Genomic DNA, 24,828 nt, shown 5'->3' on the forward strand with positions numbered 1-24,828 from the left:
TGATGATACAAGAAGCCGGGCAGCTGGTGAGGACCATACATGTGTGATTATACAAGAAGCCGGGCAGCTGGTGAAGACCCGACATGTGTAATTATATAAGAAGCCGGGCAGCTGGTGAAGACCCGACATGTGTGATGATACAAGAAGCCGGGCAGCTGGTGAAGACCCGACATGTGTGATTATACAAGAAGCCGGGCAGCTGGTGAAGACCTGACATGTGTGATTATATTAGAAGCCGGGCAGCTGGTGAAGACCCGACATGTGTGATGATACAAGAAGCCGGGCAGCTGGTGAAGACCTGACATGTGTGATTATATTAGAAGCCGGGCAGCTGGTGAAGACCCGACATGTGTGATGATACAAGGAGCCGGGTGGTGGGTGAAGACCCAACATGTGTGATTATACAAGAAGCCGGGCAGCTGGTGAAGACCCGACATGTGTGATTATATAAGAAGCCGGGCAGCTGGTGAAGACCCGACATGTGTGATTATATAAGAAGCCGGGCAGCTGGTGAAGACCCGACATGTGTGATTATATAAGAAGCTGGGCAGCTGGTGAAGACCCGACATGTGTGATTATACAAGAAGCCGGGCAGCTGGTGAAGACCCAACATGTGTGATGATACAAGAAGCCGGGTGGTGGGTGAAGACCCAACATGTGTGATTATATAAGAAGCCGGGCAGCTGGTGAGGACCCGACATGTGTGATTATACAAGAAGCCGGGCAGCTGGTGAAGACCAGACATGTGTGATGATATAAGGAGCTGGGTGGTGGGTGAGGACCCTACATGTGTGATTATACAAGGAGCCGGGTGGTGGGTGAGGACCCTACATGTGTTATGATACAAGGAGCCGGGTGGTGGGTGAGGACCCTACATGTGTTATGATACAAGGAGCCGGGTGGTGGGTGAGGACCCTACATGTGTGATTATACAAGGAGCCGGGTGGTGGGTGAGGACCCTACATGTGTAATGATACAAGGAGCCGGGTGGTGGGTGAGGACCCTACATGTGTAATGATACAAGGAGCCAGGTGGTGGGTGAGGACCCTACATGTGTAATGATACAAGGAGCCGGGTGGTGGGTGAGGACCCTACATGTGTAATGATACAAGGAGCCGGGTGGTGGGTGAGGACCCTACATGTGTAATGATACAAGGAGCCAGGTGGTGGGTGAGGACCCTACATGTGTTATGATACAAGGAGCCGGGTGGTGGGTGAGGACCCTACATGTGTAATGATACAAGGAGCCGGGTGGTGGGTGAGGACCCTACATGTGTAATGATACAAGGAGCCGGGTGGTGGGTGAGGACCCTACATGTGTTATGATACAAGGAGCCGGGTGGTGGGTGAGGACCCTACATGTGTTATGATACAAGGAGCCGGGTGGTGGGTGAGGACCCTACATGTGTTATGATACAAGGAGCCGGGTGGTGGGTGAGGACCCTACATGTGTGATTATACAAGGAGCCGGGTGGTGGGTGAGGACCCTACATGTGTTATGATACAAGGAGCCAGGTGGTGGGTGAGGACCCTACGTGTATGATGATACAAGGAGCAGGGAGGTGGGTGAGGACCCTACATGTGTGATTATACAAGGAGCCGGGTGGTGGGTGAGGACCCTACGTGTATGATGATACAAGGAGCCGGGTGGTGGGTGAGGACCCTACATGTGTAATGATACAAGGAGCCAGGTGGTGGGTGAGGACCCTACATGTGTAATGATACAAGGAGCCGGGTGGTGGGTGAGGACCCTACATGTGTAATGATACAAGGAGCCAGGTGGTGGGTGAGGACCCTACATGTGTAATGATACAAGGAGCCGGGTGGTGGGTGAGGACCCTACATGTGTAATGATACAAGGAGCCAGGTGGTGGGTGAGGACCCTACATGTGTTATGATACAAGGAGCCGGGTGGTGGGTGAGGACCCTACATGTGTAATGATACAAGGAGCCGGGTGGTGGGTGAGGACCCTACATGTGTAATGATACAAGGAGCCAGGTGGTGGGTGAGGACCCTACATGTGTAATGATACAAGGAGCCGGGTGGTGGGTGAGGACCCTACATGTGTAATGATACAAGGAGCCGGGTGGTGGGTGAGGACCCTACATGTGTAATGATACAAGGAGCCGGGTGGTGGGTGAGGACCCTACATGTGTGATTATACAAGGAGCCGGGTGGTGGGTGAGGACCCTACATGTGTTATGATACAAGGAGCCGGGTGGTGGGTGAGGACCCTACATGTGTAATGATACAAGGAGCCAGGTGGTGGGTGAGGACCCTACATGTGTAATGATACAAGGAGCCAGGTGGTGGGTGAGGACCCTACATGTGTAATGATACAAGGAGCCGGGTGGTGGGTGAGGACCCTACATGTGTAATGATACAAGGAGCCAGGTGGTGGGTGAGGACCCTACATGTGAACTACAGGCTGGGAGTTGTAGTTACACAATAGCTGGAATGAAGGGATGCCTGGACATGGGACAGGGGGGTTTATCATATTATATCCAGGCGGGCTGATCACTTGGGGTCCCGGATGTTGTATCTTCATGAAGCATCAGGTGCTATGAGACAGTCACAGAGATCACAGCTGAAGACATTCTTAGGAAGAGAAGATTCCTTGTAAGAGATGATTGTCTTCATAGAGGACACAGGCTCAGGGGGTCACAGGACGTCAGCGGACAGAATATAAAGAGCTCGGGTTCAGGGGGCGGCCATGATTTATTGATATGAGGCAGAATGGCTGCAATGATGTATATGAATAAGGAGAATAATGACAGCAAGGGGCAAAGAGGAGGAAACATAACTACAAAGAACCTCCCGACCCCTCACCCCGACCACAGGAGCGGCGCTACAAAGCTGCTAAGAGACGATTAATATAGATGACAACATACAGGGCAAAGGGCAACAACTGAGGAAGGAGATTAAAGATACATAGTATTGTCCTTCAGGTCTTCATCCCCTTCCTCACATCCTGACACTGCCCCCACCTCATACAATCTCCTCCTCATCATCATCACCATCATCATGTGACCGGACCCACAGGACCAGCTCTCCTGAAACACTCTGTGCTCCTGGCGCAGGTCACACATTTAATACAAACCTCTTAGGGCCCTATTACACTGAAAGATAGAGCACAGGAGGAGCCCTGGACCATGGATGGGTAATGTATACAGTTTAAGCAAAGGATGCAAGGACATCGGTAACCATGTTCATGCAGCCCTTGCTGAACGATTATCGGACCATCTAATAGGCCCGGTAAACGAGCGCCGATCTAGCAGATCTACAGTTATTATTGTGCCCCCATTGGCCCGTGTAATAGTCTCTGAACAGGGCAAAAGCAGGATATTTATTGAGACGGGGTCTAAAAATGTATAATGTATAATACAGACCCCAGTATCAGGCCCCCAGTATAATACAGACCCAAGTATCCGGCCCCCAGTATAATACAGACCCCAGTATCAGGCCCCCAGTATAATACAGACCCAAGTATCAGGCCCCCAGTATAATACAGACCCCAGTATCAGGCTCCCAGTATAATACAGACCCAAGTATCCGGCCCCCAGTATAATACAGACCCCAGTATCAGGCTCCCAGTATAATACAGACCCCAGTATCAGGCCCCCAGTATAATACAGACCCCAGTATCAGGCCCCCAGTATAATACAGACCCCAGTATCAGGCCCCCAGTATAATACAGACCCCAGTATCAGGCCCCCAGTATAATACAGACCCAAGTATCAGGCCCCCAGTATAATACAGACCCCAGTATCAGGCCCCCAGTATAATACAGACCCCAGTATCAGGCCCCCAGTATAATACAGACCCCAGTATCAGGCCCCCAGTATAATACAGACCCCAGTATCAGGCTCCCAGTATAATACAGACCCAAGTATCCGGCCCCCAGTATAATACAGACCCCAGTATCAGGCCCCCAGTATAATACAGACCCCAGTATCAGGCCCCCAGTATAATACAGACCCAAGTATCAGGCCCCCAGTATAATACAGACCCAAGTATCCGGCCCCCAGTATAATACAGACCCAAGTATCCGGCCCCCAGTATAATACAGACCCAAGTATCCGGCCCCCAGTATAATACAGACCCCAGTATCAGGCCCCCAGTATAATACAGACCCAAGTATCAGGCCCCCAGTATAATACAGACCCCAGTATCAGGCCCCCAGTATAATACAGACCCCAGTATCAGGCCCCCAGTATAATACAGACCCCAGTATCAGGCCCCCAGTATAATACAGACCCCAGTATCAGGCCCCCAGTATAATACAGACCCCAGTATCAGGCCCCCAGTATAATACAGACCCCAGTATCAGGCCCCCAGTATAATACAGACCCAAGTATCAGGCCCCCAGTATAATACAGACCCAAGTATCCGGCCCCCAGTATAATACAGACCCAAGTATCCGGCCCCCAGTATAATACAGACCCCAGTATCAGGCCCCCAGTATAATACAGACCCCAGTATCAGGCCCCCAGTATAATACAGACCCCAGTATCAGGCCCCCAGTATAATACAGACCCCAGTATCAGGCCCCCAGTATAATACAGACCCCAGTATCAGGCCCCCAGTATAATACAGACCCCAGTATCAGGCCCCCAGTATAATACAGACCCCAGTATCAGGCCCCCAGTATAATACAGACCCAAGTATCCGGCCCCCAGTATAATACAGACCCAAGTATCAGGCTCCCAGTGTAATACAGACCCCAGTATCAGGCCCCCAGTATAATACAGACCCAAGTATCAGGCTCCCAGTATAATACAGACCCAAGTATCCGGCCCCCAGTATAATACAGACCCAAGTATCAGGCCCCCAGTATAATACAGACCCAAGTATCAGGCCCCCAGTATAATACAGACCCCAGTATCAGGCCCCCAGTATAATACAGACCCCAGTATCAGGCCCCCAGTATAATACAGACCCCAGTATCAGGCTCCCAGTATAATACAGACCCAAGTATCAGGCCCCCAGTATAATACAGACCCAAGTATCCGGCCCCCAGTATAATACAGACCCAAGTATCAGGCCCCCAGTATAATACAGACCCAAGTATCCGGCCCCCAGTATAATACAGACCCCAGTATCAGGCCCCCAGTATAATACAGACCCCAGTATCAGGCCCCCAGTATAATACAGACCAAAGTATCAGGCTCCTAGTATAATACAGACCCAAGTATCCGGTCCCCAGAGTATTTTACACCCCAGTATCAGGCCCTCAGCATATTACACACCCCAGTATCAGGCCCCCAGTATAATACAGACCCAAGTATCAGGCCCCCAGTATAATACAGACCCCAGTATCAGGCCCCCAGTATAATACAGACCCCAGTATCAGGCCCCCAGTATAATACAGACCCAAGTATCCGGCCCCCAGTATAATACAGACCCAAGTATCAGGCCCCCAGTATAATACAGACCCCAGTATCAGGCCCCCAGTATAATACAGACCCAAGTATCCGGCCCCCAGTATAATACAGACCCAAGTATCAGGCCCCCAGTATAATACAGACCCAAGTATCAGGCCCCCAGTATAATACAGACCCAAGTATCCGGCCCCCAGAGTATTTTACACCCCAGTATCAGGCCCTCAGCATATTACACACCCCAGTATCAGGCCCCCAGTATAATACAGACCCAAGTATCAGGCCCCCAGTATAATACAGACCCCAGTATCAGGCCCCCAGTATAATACAGACCCCAGTATCAGGCCCCCAGTATAATACAGACCCAAGTATCCGGCCCCCAGTATAATACAGACCCAAGTATCAGGCCCCCAGTATAATACAGACCCAAGTATCCGGCCCCCAGAGTATTTTACACCCCAGTATCAGGCCCTCAGCATATTACACACCCCAGTATCAGGCACCCAGCATAATACAGACCTCAGTATCAGCCCCTGACATATGATAGACCGCAGTATCCGGCTCCCAGCATATTACAAACCTTAGTATAAGCCCTCAACATATGATAGACCTCAGAATCTGGCTCAGGGCATATTACACACCCCAGTATCAGGCCCCCAGCATATTACACACCTCAGTATCAGGCCCCCAGTATATTACACACCCAAGTATCAGGCCCCCAGCATATTACACACCCCAGTATCAGGCCCCCAGCATATTACACACCTCAGTATCAGGCCCCCAGTATATTACACACCCAAGTATCAGGCCCCCAGCATATTACACACCCCAGTATCAGATCTCCAGCATAATACAGACCCCAGTATCAGGCCTCCAGCATATTAAAGACACCAGTATCAGGCCCCCAACATATTACATACCCCAATATATTATAGACCCCAGCATCCGGTCCCCAGCATATTACAGAACCCAGTATAAGGCCCCAGCATATTATAGACCCCAGTATCAGGCCCCTAGTATATTATACACCCCAGTATCAGGTCCCCAACATAATACAGACCCCATTATCAGACCCCCAGCATATTTTAGACCCTGGTATTAGGCCCCCAGCATAATACACACCCTAGTATTAGGCCCCCAGCATATTACACACCCTAGTATTAGGCCCCCAACATATTACACACCCTAGTATTAGGCCCCCAGCATATTGCCCACCCTAGTATCAGGCCCCCAGTATATTACACACCCCAGTATCAGATCCCCATTATAGTACACTCTCCAGTATCAGACCCCCAGCATATTACAGACCCCAGTATCAAGTCCCCAGCATATAATAGACCCCAGTATCAGGCCCCCAGCATATTACCGACTTCAGTATCAGACCCCGACATATGATAGACCCCTGTATCCAGCTCCCAGCACATTACAGACCTCAGTATCAGGCCCCCAACATATTACAGACTCCTATATCAGGCCCTCAAGTATATAACAGACCCCAGTATTAGACTCCTAGTATAATATAGACCCCAGTATTAGACTCCTAGTATAATATAGACCCTAGTATCAGAGCTTCTTACAGACCCCATTATCCGACCTAAGCATATTGGTTATTACTCATTTTCATTGCTTTTCCCCTGTAACATGCAGCCCTGTCCTCACATCACAACACAACTGTACACGCACCCCTTTAAATACTCTGTGCTGCTGTGTATGTGACTCTTTCTACATCAGAATACTCCCCTAATCCCCACAAGTTCCCTGTCAACACGCAGGTGTATCTGATGATATACATATATGTTCATCATCTGACAGAATTATAATGTAACAACCTTCTTGTTGATCAGGGGCTCTGATGTGTATTTACTAAGAAGAACAAAAAAATAAATAAAAGGAAAGTAAAACCAAGATGCAAATAAGACCGGTGCACACTTCTTCTCCGCTTCCCTCGTGACTTCTGGGAAAGGTTCCAAATGGTTAAAAGTCATTGAATTGCTGAAAGTCCCAGCAGCTAAAACGCCAAAAAATAAAATCCTATGATTCTGCAGATTTTTTTCCCCAATTACGATAAAAAAAACCTCCACAAGCAGGTCCAGCAATTAGGGCGGCAAAATGCAAGAAGAGAGAATTAAAAGTAAGAAAACAAAGAATCCCCCCCCCCCCCGGCCGAATCGGGAGCTGTTTGTGCGTCTCGTTCCCCTCGGTGGACGGCGCTCCCGTCGAGGAGCCAGGAAGGCAGAGCAGCCTTTTGTTTGCGTACACAACAAACCTTTTAGTAATTTCAGGCATTGGTACACTAACATTAGCCCGGTGGGAAGAGGAAATTTATTACAGCCTCCTCCGTTAATTATTACAATCCGACGCTCGATGCTTGTTAACAAAATGTATTTTTCATTCGGAGAAGAAAGAAATCAGCGGGCCGAGAGGAAAATAATCCTGCCCCCCGAAGGCGAGATATAGGGGATAATGCTAACCGTGCTGGAGACCGCCAGGTCTATGGAAACAGGAGAAATCACCAGACACAAAGCTTTCTGGTGGTCAGAGGATTCTGGGTGGCAAATATATAGGCCTCCCTTCCCTGCATCTGCACGCTTTGCGGGGTTGGCGGTCACTGACCGACACAGTGTGGAGTTAGCGTAGGGACTCATGTGAACCAGGAGACCTGCACGTGGTACACGGGGCAATATGGTTTGATCAAATTATATACTGTACCAACATCCTGGCGTTGGTTTTTAAACATAGCCGAGCGGCATTAGTATCAGCCATAGGTGCGATGTGCAGCTGCTCCTTTCTCTCCATGTCGCAATATAAAATGGGAGATTTCAGCTCCGAATTGTCAAATCAGCTCTGAAGTATAATACATGACGAGCATGTACACAGTGACCCCACCAGCAGAATAGTGAGTGCAGCTCTGGAGTATAATACAGGATGTAACTCAGGATCAGTACAGGATCAGTAATGTAATGTATGTACACAGTGACCCTACCAGCAGAATAGTGAGTGCAGCTCTGGGGTATAATACAGGATGTAACTGAGGATCAGTACAGGATCAGTAATGTAATGTATGTACACAGTGACCCTACCAGCAGAATAGTGAGTGCAGCTCTGGGGTATAATACAGGATGTAACTCAGGATCAGTACAGGATCAGTAATGTAATCATGGAGGAATCATGTAGTTGAGTAAAGTGAAGCAAGAGGTGGACTTTTCACCAATAGATCTCCATTGACCCTTAAGTGGAATCTTGCGGACCCCTTGCTATTGCTGCTGCTGTATGGGAATGACATGGCCCCTTTAAAAGTAACATTTATCCATGAAGAATGAGAAGTTGAGACCATGAGGTGTGGATGCAGGTGAGAGCACAGTCTGGGGTCATTGAGTACAGCCCGGTAGATGCCACTTAATATGCTCCCTCCTGCCCCCCCATTGTGTGCCGCCTCCTGCTCCCCGGTTGTGTGCCGCCTCCTGCTCCCCGGTTGTGTGCCGCCTCCTGGTCCCCGATTGTGTGCCGCCTCCTGCTCCCCGGTTGTGTGCCACCTCCTGCTCCCCGGTTGTGTGCCACCTCCTGCTCCCTGGTTGTGTGCCACCTCCTGCTCCACGGTTGTGTGTCGCCTTCTGCTCCCTGGTTGTGTGCCGCCTCTTGCTCCCCGGTTGTGTGCCGCCTCTTGCTCCCCGGCTCCCCGGTTATGTGCTGCCTCCTGCTCCCTGGCTTCCCGGTTATTTGCCGCCTCCTGCTCCCTGGCTCCCCGGTTATGAGCCGCCTCCTGCGGCCCAGTTGTCACGGCCTCCTGCTACCCTGCTATGGGCCGTCTCCTGCTACCCGACTCCTCGGTTGATGCCGCCGCCGCACGGCTCTGGACACATGAAGGGTATTGCTGCAGTCTTGCTTGTGGAGTTTACTCTGACAAATCTCTCCCCAGGAAGGTCATCAGAAACTTTCTGCCATTTGTGGCCCTGAAGCAAAGCTTGTTACACAACACAACAGAAGATGACACGTAAGCTGACAACACTTTACCGATACAGGCAGCAAGCAAGGTCCTGGGAGTCAAATCTCATCCGCACCTTCTACTTTTTCTCCCCAGTAACAAGCGTCATGGCATCTTACCATACAATATATATATATATACTAGCGTACCTCCCGAATGTCCCTCTTTTGGAGGAATAGTCCCTACTTTTCCTCTTTGCCCCTTACACGTCCCTCTGTCCCTCTTTCCCCCTTACATGTCCCTCTTTGTCACTTACACGTCCCTCTGTCCCTCTTTCCCCCTTACATGTCCCTCTTTGTCACTTACACGTCCCTCTGTCCCTCTTTGCCCCTTACACGTCCTTCTGTCCCTCTTTCCCCCTTACATGTCCCTCTTTGTCACTTACACGTCCCTCTGTCCCTCTTTCCCCCTTACATGTCCCTCTTTGTCACTTACACGTCCCTCTGTCCCTCTTTGCCCCTTACATGCCCCTCTGTCCCTCTTTGCCCCTTACATATCCCTGTCCCTCTTTGCCCCTTATACATCCCTCTGTCCCTCCTTGCCCCCTACATATCCCTCTGTCCCCCTTATATGTCCCTCTTTGCCCCTTACATGTCCCTTTGTCCCTTACATGTCCCTCTGGCCCTCATTGCCCCTTACATGTCTCTTTGTCCCTTACATGTCCCTCTTTGCCCCTTACATTCCCCTCTTTGCCCCTTACATGTCCCTCTGTCCCTTACATGTCCCTCTTTGCCCCTTACATGCCCCTCTTTGCCCCCTACATGTCCATCTGTCCCTCTTTGCCCCCTGCATGTCCCTCTGTCCCTCTTTGCCCCTTACATGTCCCTCTGTCCCCCTTTGCCCCTTATATGTCCCTCTTTGCCCCCTACATGTCCCTCTGGCCCTCATTGCCCCTTACATGTCCCTTTTTCCCTTACATGTCCCTCTTTGCCCCTTACATGTCCCTCTGTCCCTTACATGTCCCTCTTTGCCCCTTACATGCCCCTCTTTGCCCCTTACATGCCCCTCTTTGCCCCCTACATGTCCATCTGTCCCTCTTTGCCCCCTACATGTCCCTCTGTCCCTCTTTGCCCCTTACATGTCCCTCTGTCCCTCTTTGTCCCTTACATATCCCTCTGTCCCCCTTTGCCCCTTATATGTCCCTCTTTGCCCCTTACATGTCCCTTACATGTCCCTCTGGCCCTCATTGCCCCTTACATGTCCCTTTTTCCCTTACATGTCCCTCTTTGCCCCTTACATGTCCCTTTTTCCCTTACATGTCCCTCTTTGCCCCTTACATGCCCCTCTGTCCCTCTTTCTGACTTGAATGAGGTTACATTAATAATCTGTCTCTGTTGCTCTGTGGCCGGTTTCTTCAGATCCAGAGTTGCAGATTATTCCGCCATGTGGTGCATGATGAATCCTATAAATTATTATATCCAGATGACTCCTGTGGCATTATGGCCCCTATCATACATGATATCACACATGCAGTTCATATGGCCCCATACACACATCTGTAGGTGTTACCCATTCATATTGGGGCCATTATCTGTGCTGCAAAACAATGGATTAGTCCATTGTGTGTCTGTGTCACCTATCTGACAGGTGTCCCTGATGTCCACAGGTCTCCAATTACTGACCGGGTCCTAAGGATGCATCCCACATCCAGGATCTGCTGCAGATTGATGCAATCACCAGGGCCGTCTTACCCATTGGGCATGGTAGGCGGCTGCCCGGGGGCCCTTGCGTCCTAGGGGGCCCCTGCCCGCTGTGACAGCGGGCAGGGGCCCCCTAGGACGCAAGGGTCCCCGGGCAGCCGCCTCCCATGCCCAATGGGTAAGACGGCCCTGCGCGCCCCCCGTTCCCCTTCTCTTGCGACCGCAAGCACTTTCTTGCTTGCGGTCGCAAGAGGAAATTCGGCCCCGGCTGATGCGTTGCTCCCTGGGGGATTCTCCGGGAGCGCACGAATCAGGAACCTCAGTGCGCGTCGCTGGGGTTTCCTGTACCGGAAGTCCCGGCCTGGGCGCACACTGAGCTTCCGGATGTGTGCGCTCCCGTAGAATCCCCCAGGGAGCGACGCATCAGCCGGGGGCAGAAGAGGAGAGGAAGCAGCGACGGGGGAGCGCTGGTAGGTGAGTTGGGTGTTTTGTTTTTTTATCTGCTGTACAGGGGGGAGCGATCCATAAGGGGGGAATACGGGGGAGCCATCTATAGGGGGGGGGATACAGGGGGGAGCCATCTATAGGGGGGGGGATACAGGGGGTAGCCATCTATAGGGGGGGATACAGGGGGGAGCCATCTATAAGGGGGGAATACGGGGGAGCCATCTATAGGGGGGATACAGGGGGAGCCATCTATAGGGGGGGATACAGGGGGGAGCCATCTATAGGGGGGGATACAGGGGGGAGCCATCTATACGAGGGGGGGATACAGGGGGGAGCCATCTATACGAGGGGGGGATACAGGGGGAGCCATCTATACGGGGGGGGATACAGGGGGGAGCCATCTATAAGGGGGGAATACAGGGGAGCCATCTATAGTGGGGGATACAGGGGGGAGCCATCTATAGGGGGGGATACAGGGGGGAGCCATCTATAAGGGGGGAATACGGGGGAGCCATCTATACGGGGGGGATACAGGGGGAGCCATCTATACGGGGGGATACAGGGGGGAGCCATCTATACGGGGGGGGGGATACAGGGGGGAGCCATCTATAAGGGGGTAATACAGAGGGGGAGCCATCTATACGGGGGGGATACAGGGGGAGCCATCTATACGGGGGGATACAGGGGGGAGCCATCTATACGGGGGGGGGGGGGATACAGGGGGGAGCCATCTATAAGGGGGTAATACAGAGGGGGAGCCATCTATAGGGGGGGGATACAGGGGGGAGCCATCTATAAGGGGGTAATACAGGGGGGAGCCATCTATACAGGGGGGGGGATACAGGGGGAGCCATCTATAAGGGGGTAATACAGGGGGAGCCATCTATAAGGGGGTAATACAGGGGGAGCCATCTATACGGGGGGGATACAGGGGGGAGCCATCTATACGAGGGGGGGGATACAGGGAGGAGCCATCTATACGAGGGGGGGATACAGGGGGGAGCCATCTATAGGGGGGGATACAGGGGGGAGCCATCTATAAGGGGGGAATACAGGGGAGCCATCTATAGGGGGGGATACAGGGGGGAGCCATCTATAAGGGGGGAATACGGGGGAGCCATCTATACGGGGGGGATACAGGGGGGAGCCATCTATACGGGGGGGATACAGGGGGAGCCATCTATACGGGGGGGGATACAGGGGGGAGCCATCTATAAGGGGGTAATACAGGGGGGAACCATCTATAGGGGGGGATACAGGGGGGAGCCATCTATAAGGGGGTAATACAGGGGGGAGCCATCTATAAGGGGGGGATACAGGGGGAGCCATCTATAAGGGGGTAATACAGGGGGGAGCCATCTATAAGGGGGATACAGGGGGAGCCATCTATAAGGGGGTAATACAGGGGGGAGCCATCTATACAAGGGGATACAGGGGGAGCCATCTATACGGGGGGATACAGGGGGGAGCCATCTATACGGGGGGATACAGGGGGGAGCCATCTATAAGAGGGTAATACAGGGGGAGCCATCTATAAGGGGGTAATACAGGGGGAGCCATCTATAAGGGGGGGGGGATACAGGGGGAGCCATCTATACGGGGGGGATACAGGGAGGAGCCATCTATAAGGGGGGATACAGGGGGGAGCCATCTATACGGGGGGGATACAGGGGGGAGCCATCTATAAGGGGGTAATACAGGGGGAGCCATCTATACGGGGGGATACAGGGGGAGCCATCTATAAGGGGGGGATACAGGGAGGAGCCATCTATAAGGGGGGACACAGGGGGGAGCCATCTATAAGGGGGGATACAGGGGGGAGCCATCTATAAGGGGGTAATACAGGGGGAGCCATCTATAAGGGGGGGATACAGGGGGGAGCCATCTATAAGGGGGGGGATACAGGGGGGAGCCATCTATAAGGGGGGGATACAGGGGGGAGCCATCTATAAGGGGGGATACAGGGGGGAGCCATCCATAAGGGGGTAATACAGGGGGAGCCATCTATAAGGGGGGGGGGGGACAGGGGGAGCCATCTATAAGGGGGGGATACAGGGGGAGCCATCTATAAGGGGGTAATACAGGGGGAGCCATCTATACGGGGGGATACAGGGGGAGCCATCTATACGGGGGGATACAGGGGGGAGCCATCTATAAGGGGGTAATACAGGGGGAGCCATCTATAAGGGGGGGATACAGGGGGAGCCATGAATAAGGGGGGGATACAGGGGGAGCCATCTATAAGGGGGGATACACGGGGGAGCCATCTATAAGGGGGGGGGATACAGGGGGGAGCCATCTATAAGGGGGTAATACAGGGGGAGCCATCTATAAGGGGGGGATACAGGGGGGAGCCATCTATAAGGGGGTAATACAGGGGGAGCCATCTATAAGGGGGGGATACAGGGGGAAGCCATCTATAAGGGAGTAATACAGGGGGGAGCTATCTATAAGGGGGGATACAGGGGGAAGCCATCTATAAGGGGGGGGATACAGGGGGGAGCCATCTATAAGGGGGGGGGGGGGGGTAATACAGGGGGAGCTATCTATAAGGGGCCAATACAGATGTGCAGTGTGTAGAGAGATGAGGATGGTGACAGAGTGTGGAGCCTAATATGTCTGTCTGGCAGATTCTGTGGATTCGTGGCTCGGAGAAGTTCTCATAACGGCACAGGGCAAATGGAAAAGAAGATGAAAAGGGAAGAACTCCGATCAGAGAAGACGTCCCATGTGAGTCACTTGATGTATCTGCACTGTAATGTATATGGTGTACAGAACCTGTGTAGAGCTGGGTACCTCTATATGACTGGATGAGGTGATAGTGATCTGTGTACAGTGGATTAGTCAGTAGCAGCGGTGGTGTTAGTCAGTATGCGGTGGTAATATTTGTTGCTTGTTATCTGGCATATATATAGAGAAGGGCAAAACAACATGTCTCATATATACAGAGGGGCAACAACATGACTATTATATTATATATGAACCATGTTGTTTCCCTGTATATTGTATTATACAGTATACATGCAGGGAGACAACATGGTTCCCATATATAATAGTCCTGTTGTTGCCCCTCTGTATATATGAGACATGTTACCCTGCAGATTGCTGTTGGAAGTGCTGTCTCCATTGCGTTTTTTGGATACTTTGAAGCCAACCTGGTCTGGTTTGGTGCGGCGGCACGCACGGTTATTTTTTGTTTTTGCGCTGCTGAAAGACTGTGTTGTGGATTAAAGTTTATGTTAACAATAATTTGTATTTTTTATTGTATGTAATTGTACTGGCTAGGGGCGGGGTTGCAAAGACGGGGGGTTTTGATGGCGGCGGCCGCGGGGGGTGGGGCCCAATTCGCACCTCTGCCCAGGGGCCCATAATGTTGTTAAGACGGCCCTGGAAATCACACATCCAGGATCTGCTGCAGATTTGCAGCAATGTAATTAAATGCATCAATCTGCAGCAGATCCTTTGTGTGTGATGCATCAATCTGCAGCAGATCCTGTATGTGTGATGCATCAATCTGCAGCAGATCCTGTATGTGTGATGCATCAATCTGCAGCAGATCCTGTATGTGTGATGCATCAATCTGCAGCAGATCCTGTATGTGTGATGCATCAATCTGCAGCAGATCCTGTATGTGTGATGCATGCTTGAATTAAAAAATATAGAAATATTTGTAAAGTTTTCCTGGCGTGAACTGCAAGTGTCCCACTTTGGCCATCCAAAAAGTTGGGAGATATGTACTAGTGTTGAGTGAGCATGGATGGACCAGGGTTGGGTGATATGCACTAGTGTTGAGCGAGCATGGATGGACCAGGGTTGGGTGATATGCACTAGTGTTGAGTGAGCGTGGATGGACCAGGGTTGGGAGATATGCATTAGTGTTGAGTAAGCATGGATGGACCAGGGTTGGGAGATATGCATTAGTGTTGAGTGAGCATGGATGGACCAGGGTTGGGAGATATGCATTAGTGTTGAGCGAGCATGGATGGACCAGGGTTGGGTGATATGCACTAGTGTTGAGTGAGCATGGATGGACCAGGGTTGGGAGATATGCACTAGGGTTGAGCGAGCATGGATGGACCAGGGTTGGGAGATATGTACTAGTGTTGAGCTAGCATGGATAAACCAGGGTTGGGAGATATGTACTAGTGTTGAGCTAGCATGGATAAACCAGGGTTGGGAGATATGCACTAGGGTTGAGCGAGCATGGATGGACCAGGGTTGGGAGATATGTACTAGTGTTGAGCTAGCATGGATAAACCAGGGTTGGGAGATATGCATTAGTGTTGAGTGAGCATGGATGGACCAGGGTTGGGAGATATGCATTAGTGTTGAGCGAGCATGGATGGACCAGGGTTGGGTGATATGCACTAGGGTTGAGCAACATGGATGGACCAACGTTGGGAGATATGCACTAGGGTTGAGCGAGCATGGATGGACCAGGGTTGAGAGATATGTACTAGTGTTGAGCTAGCATGGATAAACCAGGGTTGGGAGATATGCACTAGTGTTGAGCGAGCATGGATGGACCAGGGTTGGATGATACACTAGTGTTGAGTGAGCATGAATAAACCAGGGTTGGGAGATATGCATTAGTGTTGAGTGAGCATGGATGGACCAGCTTTGAGATATGCACTAGGGTTGAGCGAGCATGGATGGACCAGGGTTGGGTGATATGCACTAGTGTTGAGTGAGCATGGATAAACCAGGGTTGGGAGATATGCACTAGTGTTGAGCGAGCATGGATGGACCAGGGTTGGATGATACACTAGTGTTAAGTGAGCATGCATGGACCAAGGTTGGGAGATATGCACTAGTGTTGAGCGAGCATGGATGGACCAGGGTTGGGAGATATGCACTAGTGTTGAGCGAGCATGGATGGACCAGGGTTGGGTGATATGCACTAGTGTTAAGCGAGCATGGATGGACCAGGGTTGGGAGATATGCACTAGTGTTGAGTGAGCATGAATGGACCAGGGCTGGGTGATACACTAGTGTTGAGTGAGCATGGATGGACCAGGGCTGGGTGATACACTAGTGTTGAGCGAGCATGGATGGACCTGTGGTTTACACAAAGAACCAGGGGCCTACAGCAATGATCAGTATTAGGGTCTGTCCAGGTCCTGCTTGATGCCACCACATTCCCATCACCTGAGATGACACATATAGAGACCACATTTGTAGGAATGAGACCATCTTAGACTGGGGTCCTCTTGTTTTAGACCCCACAGAAGCCATGTGATCTACTGTACCTTTGTGGTGCAATCTATTAGGAAATTCTGTGTTACTCTACTAAGATATGAGGGGCAGAGTCGAGACCTTATAGTTCTGGCCCCAATGCAAATTATGTAACAAGGTCTCCTCCAATTATGTGTCATTTATAAAAACCTCTTATTACGTTGTCGGTTGTTTCGGCTTTTTGGGCTGCAGAACTCTGGTGGTCCTGCTGTATCTGCACCTCCTTACTATGGGGTCTCCTAACCGAGGGGACCCTGCAGGCAACTCTCATGTTATGAGGTTTAACTTAAATACAGCAAGTGCCGCCCCACACAAGGAGCCGCCCCACAGGAAGTGCCACTCCACATGAGGAGCCGCCCCATACAAGGAACCACCCTACAGGAGGTGCCGCTTCACATGAGAAGCCACCCCATACAATAGGCCGACACAAACTAGCCGCCTTTCACGAGGAGCCTCCCCACACCAGGTGCCGCTCCACACAAGGAAACACCCCATATAAGAGGCCAACACATGCTAAATGCCCTACATGAGGTGCTGCCCCATACAAGGAGCCGCCCCACAGAAGGTGCCACTGCCACTCCACACGAGGAGCTGCTCCATACAAGAGGCCGACGCACACTAGCTGCCATACACGAGGTGCTGCCCCACACAGGGTGCCAACCTACACGGGGTGCTGCCCTAGGTGCTGCACCTCATGCCTATTGGAAGATATGGCCCTGGACATTTCCTGCTTTTGGCTTCTACACACTTAGGCCAGGTCCAATCTCCATTCCAGATTGTGTCAAAAAGCCACAAAAAGTGACAAACCACATGGCAAAAATCTAGGAGAGCCGCATATGAGAATGGAGACGTGAGAGCAGCCGAGCCTAATCCATACAAGATGCTGCTCGGTCTGATCATCAGTCACCACCAGATCATCATGGAAACTAAGTATAAAAGTCTGCAACATTATTACAAGACCAAAGTGAGAGCGGGGGAGGGGAAGCTGTGGAGACGGACAAAAGAGGAGGAGTTTTTCGGCCCCCAGACGTCCATGCAAATGTTTATTTCTATTATATTCTAATGGGAAGTTGTTGCTGCTGAGCGGGAGGATCCCTTCCCTGAAGATGGCCGCCAGTCTGCGGAGCATCTGATCTCAGAATCCTAATCTCTTTCCTTGATGAGGATATTTCCCTGTAGATTCCTTTTATTTCAGCTGAAGTTTGGCAGACGCCGGCAGTGTTCCTCAGAGCATACCTCCAGGAAAAATGTCGCATCAACCGCGCGAGCCGGAGCCTGACAACACGCTGACAGCGAGACGCTCGCCTCATCTCCACAAACTGAGATTAACTCATCATTTTAATGTAATATAGTACTAAGCAGGGGCGGGACTATCTACTGGTGGCTCCACCCTCTTCCTGGACATCCCCCAAGGAGTCCCTGGTCACAGAGCTTTCACTTTCACTAGAGTCCCTGGTCACTACAGCCTTTTTTTATCGGAAAGGATTTAGTATTCCTCATCAAGGTACCAGGGCACGGTAACCCCCCAGGCACTGACAGCCAGAGTGTGATGGCCGATCGGTTTCAGTAGGACCTGCACTTATTTAGGACCGGCTATTATTTAGGACTTGCACTTATTTAGGACCTGCTCTTATTTAGGACCTGCTCTTATTTAGGACCTGCACTTATTTAGGACCTGCACTTATTTAGGACCTGCTCTTATTTAGGACCTACACTTATTTAGGACCTGCACTTATTTAGGACCTGCACTTATTTAGGACCTGCACTTACAGCCAGAGTGTGATGGCCGATCGGTTTCAGTAGGACCTGCACTTATTTAGGACCGGCTATTATTTAGGACTTGCACTTATTTAGGACCTGCTCTTATTTAGGACCTGCTCTTATTTAGGACCTGCACTTATTTAGGACCTGCACTTATTTAGGACCTGCTCTTATTTAGGACCTACACTTATTTAGGACCTGCACTTGTTTAGGACCTGCACTTATTTAGGACCTGCACTTATTTAGGACCTGCTCTTATTAAGGACCTGCTCTTATTTAGGACCTGCTCTTATTTAGGACCTGCTCTTATTTAGGACCTGCACTTATTTAGGACCTGCTCTTATTTAGGACCTGCACTTATTTAGGACCTGCACTTATTTAGGACCTGCACTTATTTAGGACCTGCACTTATTTAGGACCTGCTCTTATTAAGGACCTGCTCTTATTTAGGACCTGCACTTATTTAGGACCTGCACTTATTTTACTTGCACTTATTTAGGACCTGCACTTATTTAGGACCTGCACTTATTTAGGACGTGCTCTTATTTAGGACTTGCACTTATTTAGGACCTGCACTTATTTAGGACCTGCACTTATTAAGGACCTGCACTTATTTAGGACCTGCTCTTATTTTACTTGCACTTATTTAGGACCTGCACTTATTTAGGACCTGCACTTATTTAGGACCTGCACTTATTTAGGACCTGCTCTTATTAAAGGGGTTATCCAGCGCTACGAAAAATGGCCACTTTCCCCCTACTGTTGTCTCCAGTTTGGGTGGGGTTTTGAAACCCAGTTCCATTTAAGTAAATGGAGCTTAATTGCAAACCGCACTTGAACTGGAGACAACAGTAGGGGGAAGAGTGGCCATGTTTTTGTAGCGCTGGATAACCCCTTTAAGGACCTGCTCTTATTAAGGACCTGCTCTTATTTAGGACCTGCTCTTATTTAGGACCTGCTCTTATTTAGGACCTGCACTTATTAAGGACATGCTCTTATTAAGGACCTGCTTTTATTAAGGACCTGCTCTTATTTAGGACCTGCACTTATTTAGGACCTGCACTTATTTAGGACCTGCACTTATTAAGGACCTGCAATTATTTAGGACTTGCTCTTATTTAGGACCTGCTCTTATTTAGGACCTGCTCTTATATAGGACCTGCTCTTATTTAGGACCTGCTCTTATATAGGACCTGCTCTTATATAGGACCTGCTCTTATTTAGGACCTGCACTTAATAAGGACCTGCACTTAATAAGGACCTGCTCTTATTAAGGACCTGCACTTATTTAGGACCTGCACTTATTAGGGACCTGCACTTATTTAGGACCTGCTCTTATTTAGGACCTGCACTTATTTAGGACCTGCTCTTATTAAGGACCTGCACTTATTTAGGACCTGCACTTATTAAGGACCTGCACTTATTAAGGACCTGCACTTATTAGGGACCTGCTCTTATTTAGGACCTGCACTTATTTAGGACCTGCACTTATTAAGGACCTGCACTTATTAGGGACCTGCACTTATTTAGGACCTGCTCTTATTAAGGACCTGCTCTTATTTAGGACCTGCTCTTATTTAGGACCTGCTCTTATTTAGGACCTGCACTTATTTAGGACCTGCTCTTATTTAGGACCTGCACTTATTTAGGACCTGCACTTATTTAGGACCTGCACTTATTTAGGACCTGCACTTATTTAGGACCTGCTCTTATTAAGGACCTGCTCTTATTTAGGACCTGCACTTATTTAGGACCTGCTCTTATTTTACTTGCACTTATTTAGGACCTGCACTTATTTAGGACCTGCACTTATTTAGGACCTGCACTTATTTAGGACCTGCTCTTATTAAAGGGGTTATCCAGCGCTACGAAAAATGGCCACTTTCCCCCTACTGTTGTCTCCAGTTTGGGTGGGGTTTTGAAACCCAGTTCCATTTAAGTAAATGGAGCTTAATTGCAAACCGCACTTGAACTGGAGACAACAGTAGGGGGAAGAGTGGCCATGTTTTTGTAGCGCTGGATAACCCCTTTAAGGACCTGCTCTTATTAAGGACCTGCTCTTATTTAGGACCTGCTCTTATTTAGGACCTGCTCTTATTTAGGACCTGCACTTATTAAGGACATGCTCTTATTAAGGACCTGCTTTTATTAAGGACCTGCTCTTATTTAGGACCTGCACTTATTTAGGACCTGCACTTATTTAGGACCTGCACTTATTAAGGACCTGCAATTATTTAGGACTTGCTCTTATTTAGGACCTGCTCTTATTTAGGACCTGCTCTTATATAGGACCTGCTCTTATTTAGGACCTGCTCTTATATAGGACCTGCTCTTATATAGGACCTGCTCTTATTTAGGACCTGCACTTAATAAGGACCTGCACTTAATAAGGACCTGCTCTTATTAAGGACCTGCACTTATTTAGGACCTGCACTTATTAAGGACCTGCACTTATTAGGGACCTGCACTTATTTAGGACCTGCACTTATTAGGGACCTGCACTTATTTAGGACCTGCTCTTATTTAGGACCTGCACTTATTTAGGACCTGCTCTTATTAAGGACTTGCACTTATTTAGGACCTGCACTTATTTAGGACCTGCACTTATTAAGGACCTGCACTTATTAGGGACCTGCACTTATTTAGGACCTGCTCTTATTTAGGACCTGCTCTTATTTAGGACCTGCACTTATTTAGGACCTGCACTTATTTAGGACCTGCTCTTATTAAGGACCTGCACTTATTTAGGACCTGCACTTATTAAGGACCTGCACTTATTAAGGACCTGCACTTATTAGGGACCTGCTCTTATTTAGGACCTGCACTTATTTAGGACCTGCACTTATTAAGGACCTGCACTTATTAGGGACCTGCACTTATTTAGGACCTGCTCTTATTTAGGACCTGCACTTATTTAGGACCTGCTCTTATTTAGGACCTGCTCTTATTTAGGACCTGCTCTTATTAAGGACCTGCACTTATTAGGGACCTGCTCTTATTTAGGACCTGCACTTATTTAGGACCTGCTCTTATTAAGGACCTGCTCTTATTAAGGACCTGCTCTTATTTAGGACCTGCTCTTATTTAGGACCTGCACTTATTAAGGACCTGCACTTATTAGGGACCTGCACTTATTTAGGACCTGCTCTTATTAAGGACCTGCTCTTATTTAGGACCTGCTCTTATTTAGGACCTGCTCTTATTTAGGACCTGCACTTATTTAGGACCTGCTCTTATTTAGGACCTGCTCTTATTAAGGACCTGCACTTGTTTAGGACCTGCACTTGTTTAGGACCTGCACTTGTTTAGGACCTGCACTTATTTAGGACCTGCACTTATTCGATCTGTTTCTTTAAAACGGAGGCTCCATTAAAAGTCAATGGGTGGATGCATCTGTGTGCCGGCTGATTTTACTGAAGCATTGCCCATCAAGCCCCGGGCCGGCTCCATCCTGTGGCCTTTTATTACCCTCCTATCCGTTTTTGCAGATCGGCATAACTGATGCCATACGGCTGGACATCGCTGGCCATACGGCTGATGCCATATGGCTGGTTTCTCCAGGACATCCCTGATCCTGATATGAAGTCCCAGAAGAAAAACTCACGTGTGGATGAGGCCTAGAATCTGGTTCATGTCCTTATTTAAAGGGGTTGTTCACCTCAAAAAAAAAAAAAATCCCAAATAAACTGGTGCCAGAAAGTGCCAGAAATTTGTAATTTACTACTATTAAAAAATCTCCAGTCTTCCAGTACTTATCAGCTGTTGTATGTCCTGCAGGAAGTGGTGTGTTCTCTCCAGTCTGACACAGTGCTCTCTGCTGCCACCTCTGTCCATGTCAGGAACTGTCCAGAGCAGGAGAGGTTTTCTATGAGGATTTGCTGCTGCTCTGGACAGTTCCTGACATGGACAGAGGTGGCAGCAGAGAGCACTGTGTCAGACTGGAGAGAACACACCACTTCCTGCAGGACATACAACAGCTGATAAGTACCGGAAAACTGGAGATTTTTAATAGAAGTAAGTTACAAATGTATATAACTTTCTAACACCACTTTTATTTTCTCCAGAGTTCCCCTTTAAGCTGTTCTCAGTCTCAACAGAAACTGTTCAAAATAACCCCCCAGCTCTGCTACATCTGCATGTTTAGTTTATATTCATGACTAGGATGATGCGAGTGGTGTGGATGAAGCTGCCCGGATACAGCCCCGTGATGAAGCGAGGCTCAGAGCGCTGTCACCGCTGCTCACTTAACAGGAGAGGCACGATTCATTTCCGTCAGGTTGTGCTGACCACTGACCGCAGCGTGTTTAATGTAGCGTATGCGGCTAAACCAGAGTAATCCGTGCTGGACGCAGCCGAGGGTGGGAGCATGGGCAGCTCCCGAGCAAGAAACCAATCTCCTGGCTTGTATTTACAATGCACAATCCCTTATAATCCAGAAAATAAATCACAGACCGTCTCCGATTAGCCGCACGTGACTGCCGCTCGCACATAAATAAGCGGTATCCGCCGGCCCGCGCCAATTACAGGGAGGCTTCTGCTTTTCACTTCCCCTTGTGCTGTTGTGTCAGTCATCGTTACGGCGGCAGGAAGTCGTCTCTTTCTCTCCCCCTCGCACTTTTGTTCGGAATCATCGCAGATGATCGGCTCCTTTAATAATTGAGACGCCAGAAAGCATTTGCTTGTAAGGAAAAGACGGCGAGAAAATTCTGTCAAAAATCAAGAAGCTGTCACTGAGGTAAAGAAAAGTAACTTACCTGGGAAGGAATAACAGAGCGGCCGTGAATTATTTACCTGGCAGGGGAGAGTGGAGGGATACGGCGGGAAATGTCCCCATACTTACATGATAGAGGGGGCCAGGGGGGGAGGACGGTGCGTGAGGGGGGGAGGATGAGGGGGGAGGACGGAGAGCAAGGGGGGAGGACAGAGGGCGAGGGGGGAGGACAGAGGGCGAGGGGGGAGGACAGAGGGTGAGGGGGGAGGACAGAGGGCAAGGGGGGACAGAAGGCAAGGGGGGACAGAGGGTGAAGGGGGAGGACAGAGGGCGAGGGGGGACAGAAGGCAAGGGGGGACAGAGGATGAGAGGGAGGACAGAGGGCGAGGGGGAGGACAGAGGGCGAGGGGGGAGGACAGAGGGCGAGGGGGGAGGACAGAGGGCGAGGGGGGAGGACAGAGGGCGAGGGGGGAGGACAGAGGGCAAGGGGGGACAGAGGGTGAAGGGGGAGGACAGAGGGCGAGGGGGAGGACAGAGGGCGAGGGGGGAGGACAGAGGGCGAGGGGGAGGACAGAGGGCGAGGGGGGAGGACAGAGGGCGAGGGGGGAGGACAGAGGGCGAGGGGGGAGGACAGAGGGCGAGGGGGGAGGACAGAGGGCGAGGGGGGAGGACAGAGGGGGGAGGACAGAGGGCGAGGGGTGAGGACAGAGGGCGAGGGGTGAGGACAGAGGGCGAGGGGGAGGACAGATGGCGAGGGGGAGGACAGAGGGCGAGGGGTGAGGACAGAGGGCGAGGGGGAGGACAGAGGGCGAGGGGGGAGGACAGAGGGCGAGGGGGGAGGACAGAGGGCGAGGGGGGAGGACAGAGGGCGAGGGGGGAGGACAGAGGGCGAGGGGGGAGGACAGAGGGGGGAGGACAGAGGGCGAGGGGTGAGGACAGAGGGCGAGGGGTGAGGACAGAGGGCGAGGGGGAGGACAGATGGCGAGGGGGAGGACAGAGGGCGAGGGGTGAGGACAGAGGGCGAGGGGGAGGACAGAGGGCGAGGGGGGAGGACAGAGGGCGAGGGGGAGGACAGAGGGCGAGGGGGGAGGACAGATGGCGAGGGGGAGGACAGAGGGTGAGGGGTGAGGGCGAGGGGGAGGACAGAGGGCGAGGGGGAGGACAGAGGGCGAGGGGGGAGGACAGAGGGCGAGGGGGGAGGACAGAGGGCGAGGGGGAGGACAGAGGGCGAGGGGGGAGGACAGAGGGCGAGGGGGGAGGACAGAGGGCGAGGGGGAGGACAGAGGGGGGAGGACAGAGGATGAGGGGGGAGGACAGAGGGCGAGGGGGGAGGACAGAGGATGAGGGGGGAGGACGGTGGGCAAGGGCTGTGACACTAGTGTAAGGGGTGGGACACTAGTGTAAGGGGTGGGACACTAGTGTAAGGGGTGGGACACTAGTGTAAGGGGTGGGACACTAGTGTAAGGGCTGTGGCACTAGTGTAAGGGGTGTGGCACTAGTGTAAGGGGTGGGACACTAGTGTCACCACTGCAGGGGGCGTCACTCATTCTCCACCCAATCACTTACACATCTTGTAGAGGCAGCTGTATAGCTCGCGGTATTGAGACGTGTTTTTGTGGCAGCGGACAGGCACGGCTTCCCAATATATGACTGCATTATTTGGGTGTTGT

At 50.8% G+C, this 24,828-nt stretch overlaps 1 protein-coding gene across 5 annotated transcripts in view; it reads right to left on the reverse strand.

Annotated features, from left to right (window-relative positions):
• Positions 1-24,828, reverse strand: part of DIAPH2 (diaphanous related formin 2) — a 984,664-nt gene that overhangs the window by 416,993 nt on the left and 542,843 nt on the right. The window lies entirely within an intron of this gene.

This window comes from Dendropsophus ebraccatus, chromosome 10, assembly GCF_027789765.1.
Source record: "Dendropsophus ebraccatus isolate aDenEbr1 chromosome 10, aDenEbr1.pat, whole genome shotgun sequence".
NCBI classification, from domain to species: Eukaryota; Metazoa; Chordata; class Amphibia; order Anura; family Hylidae; genus Dendropsophus; species Dendropsophus ebraccatus.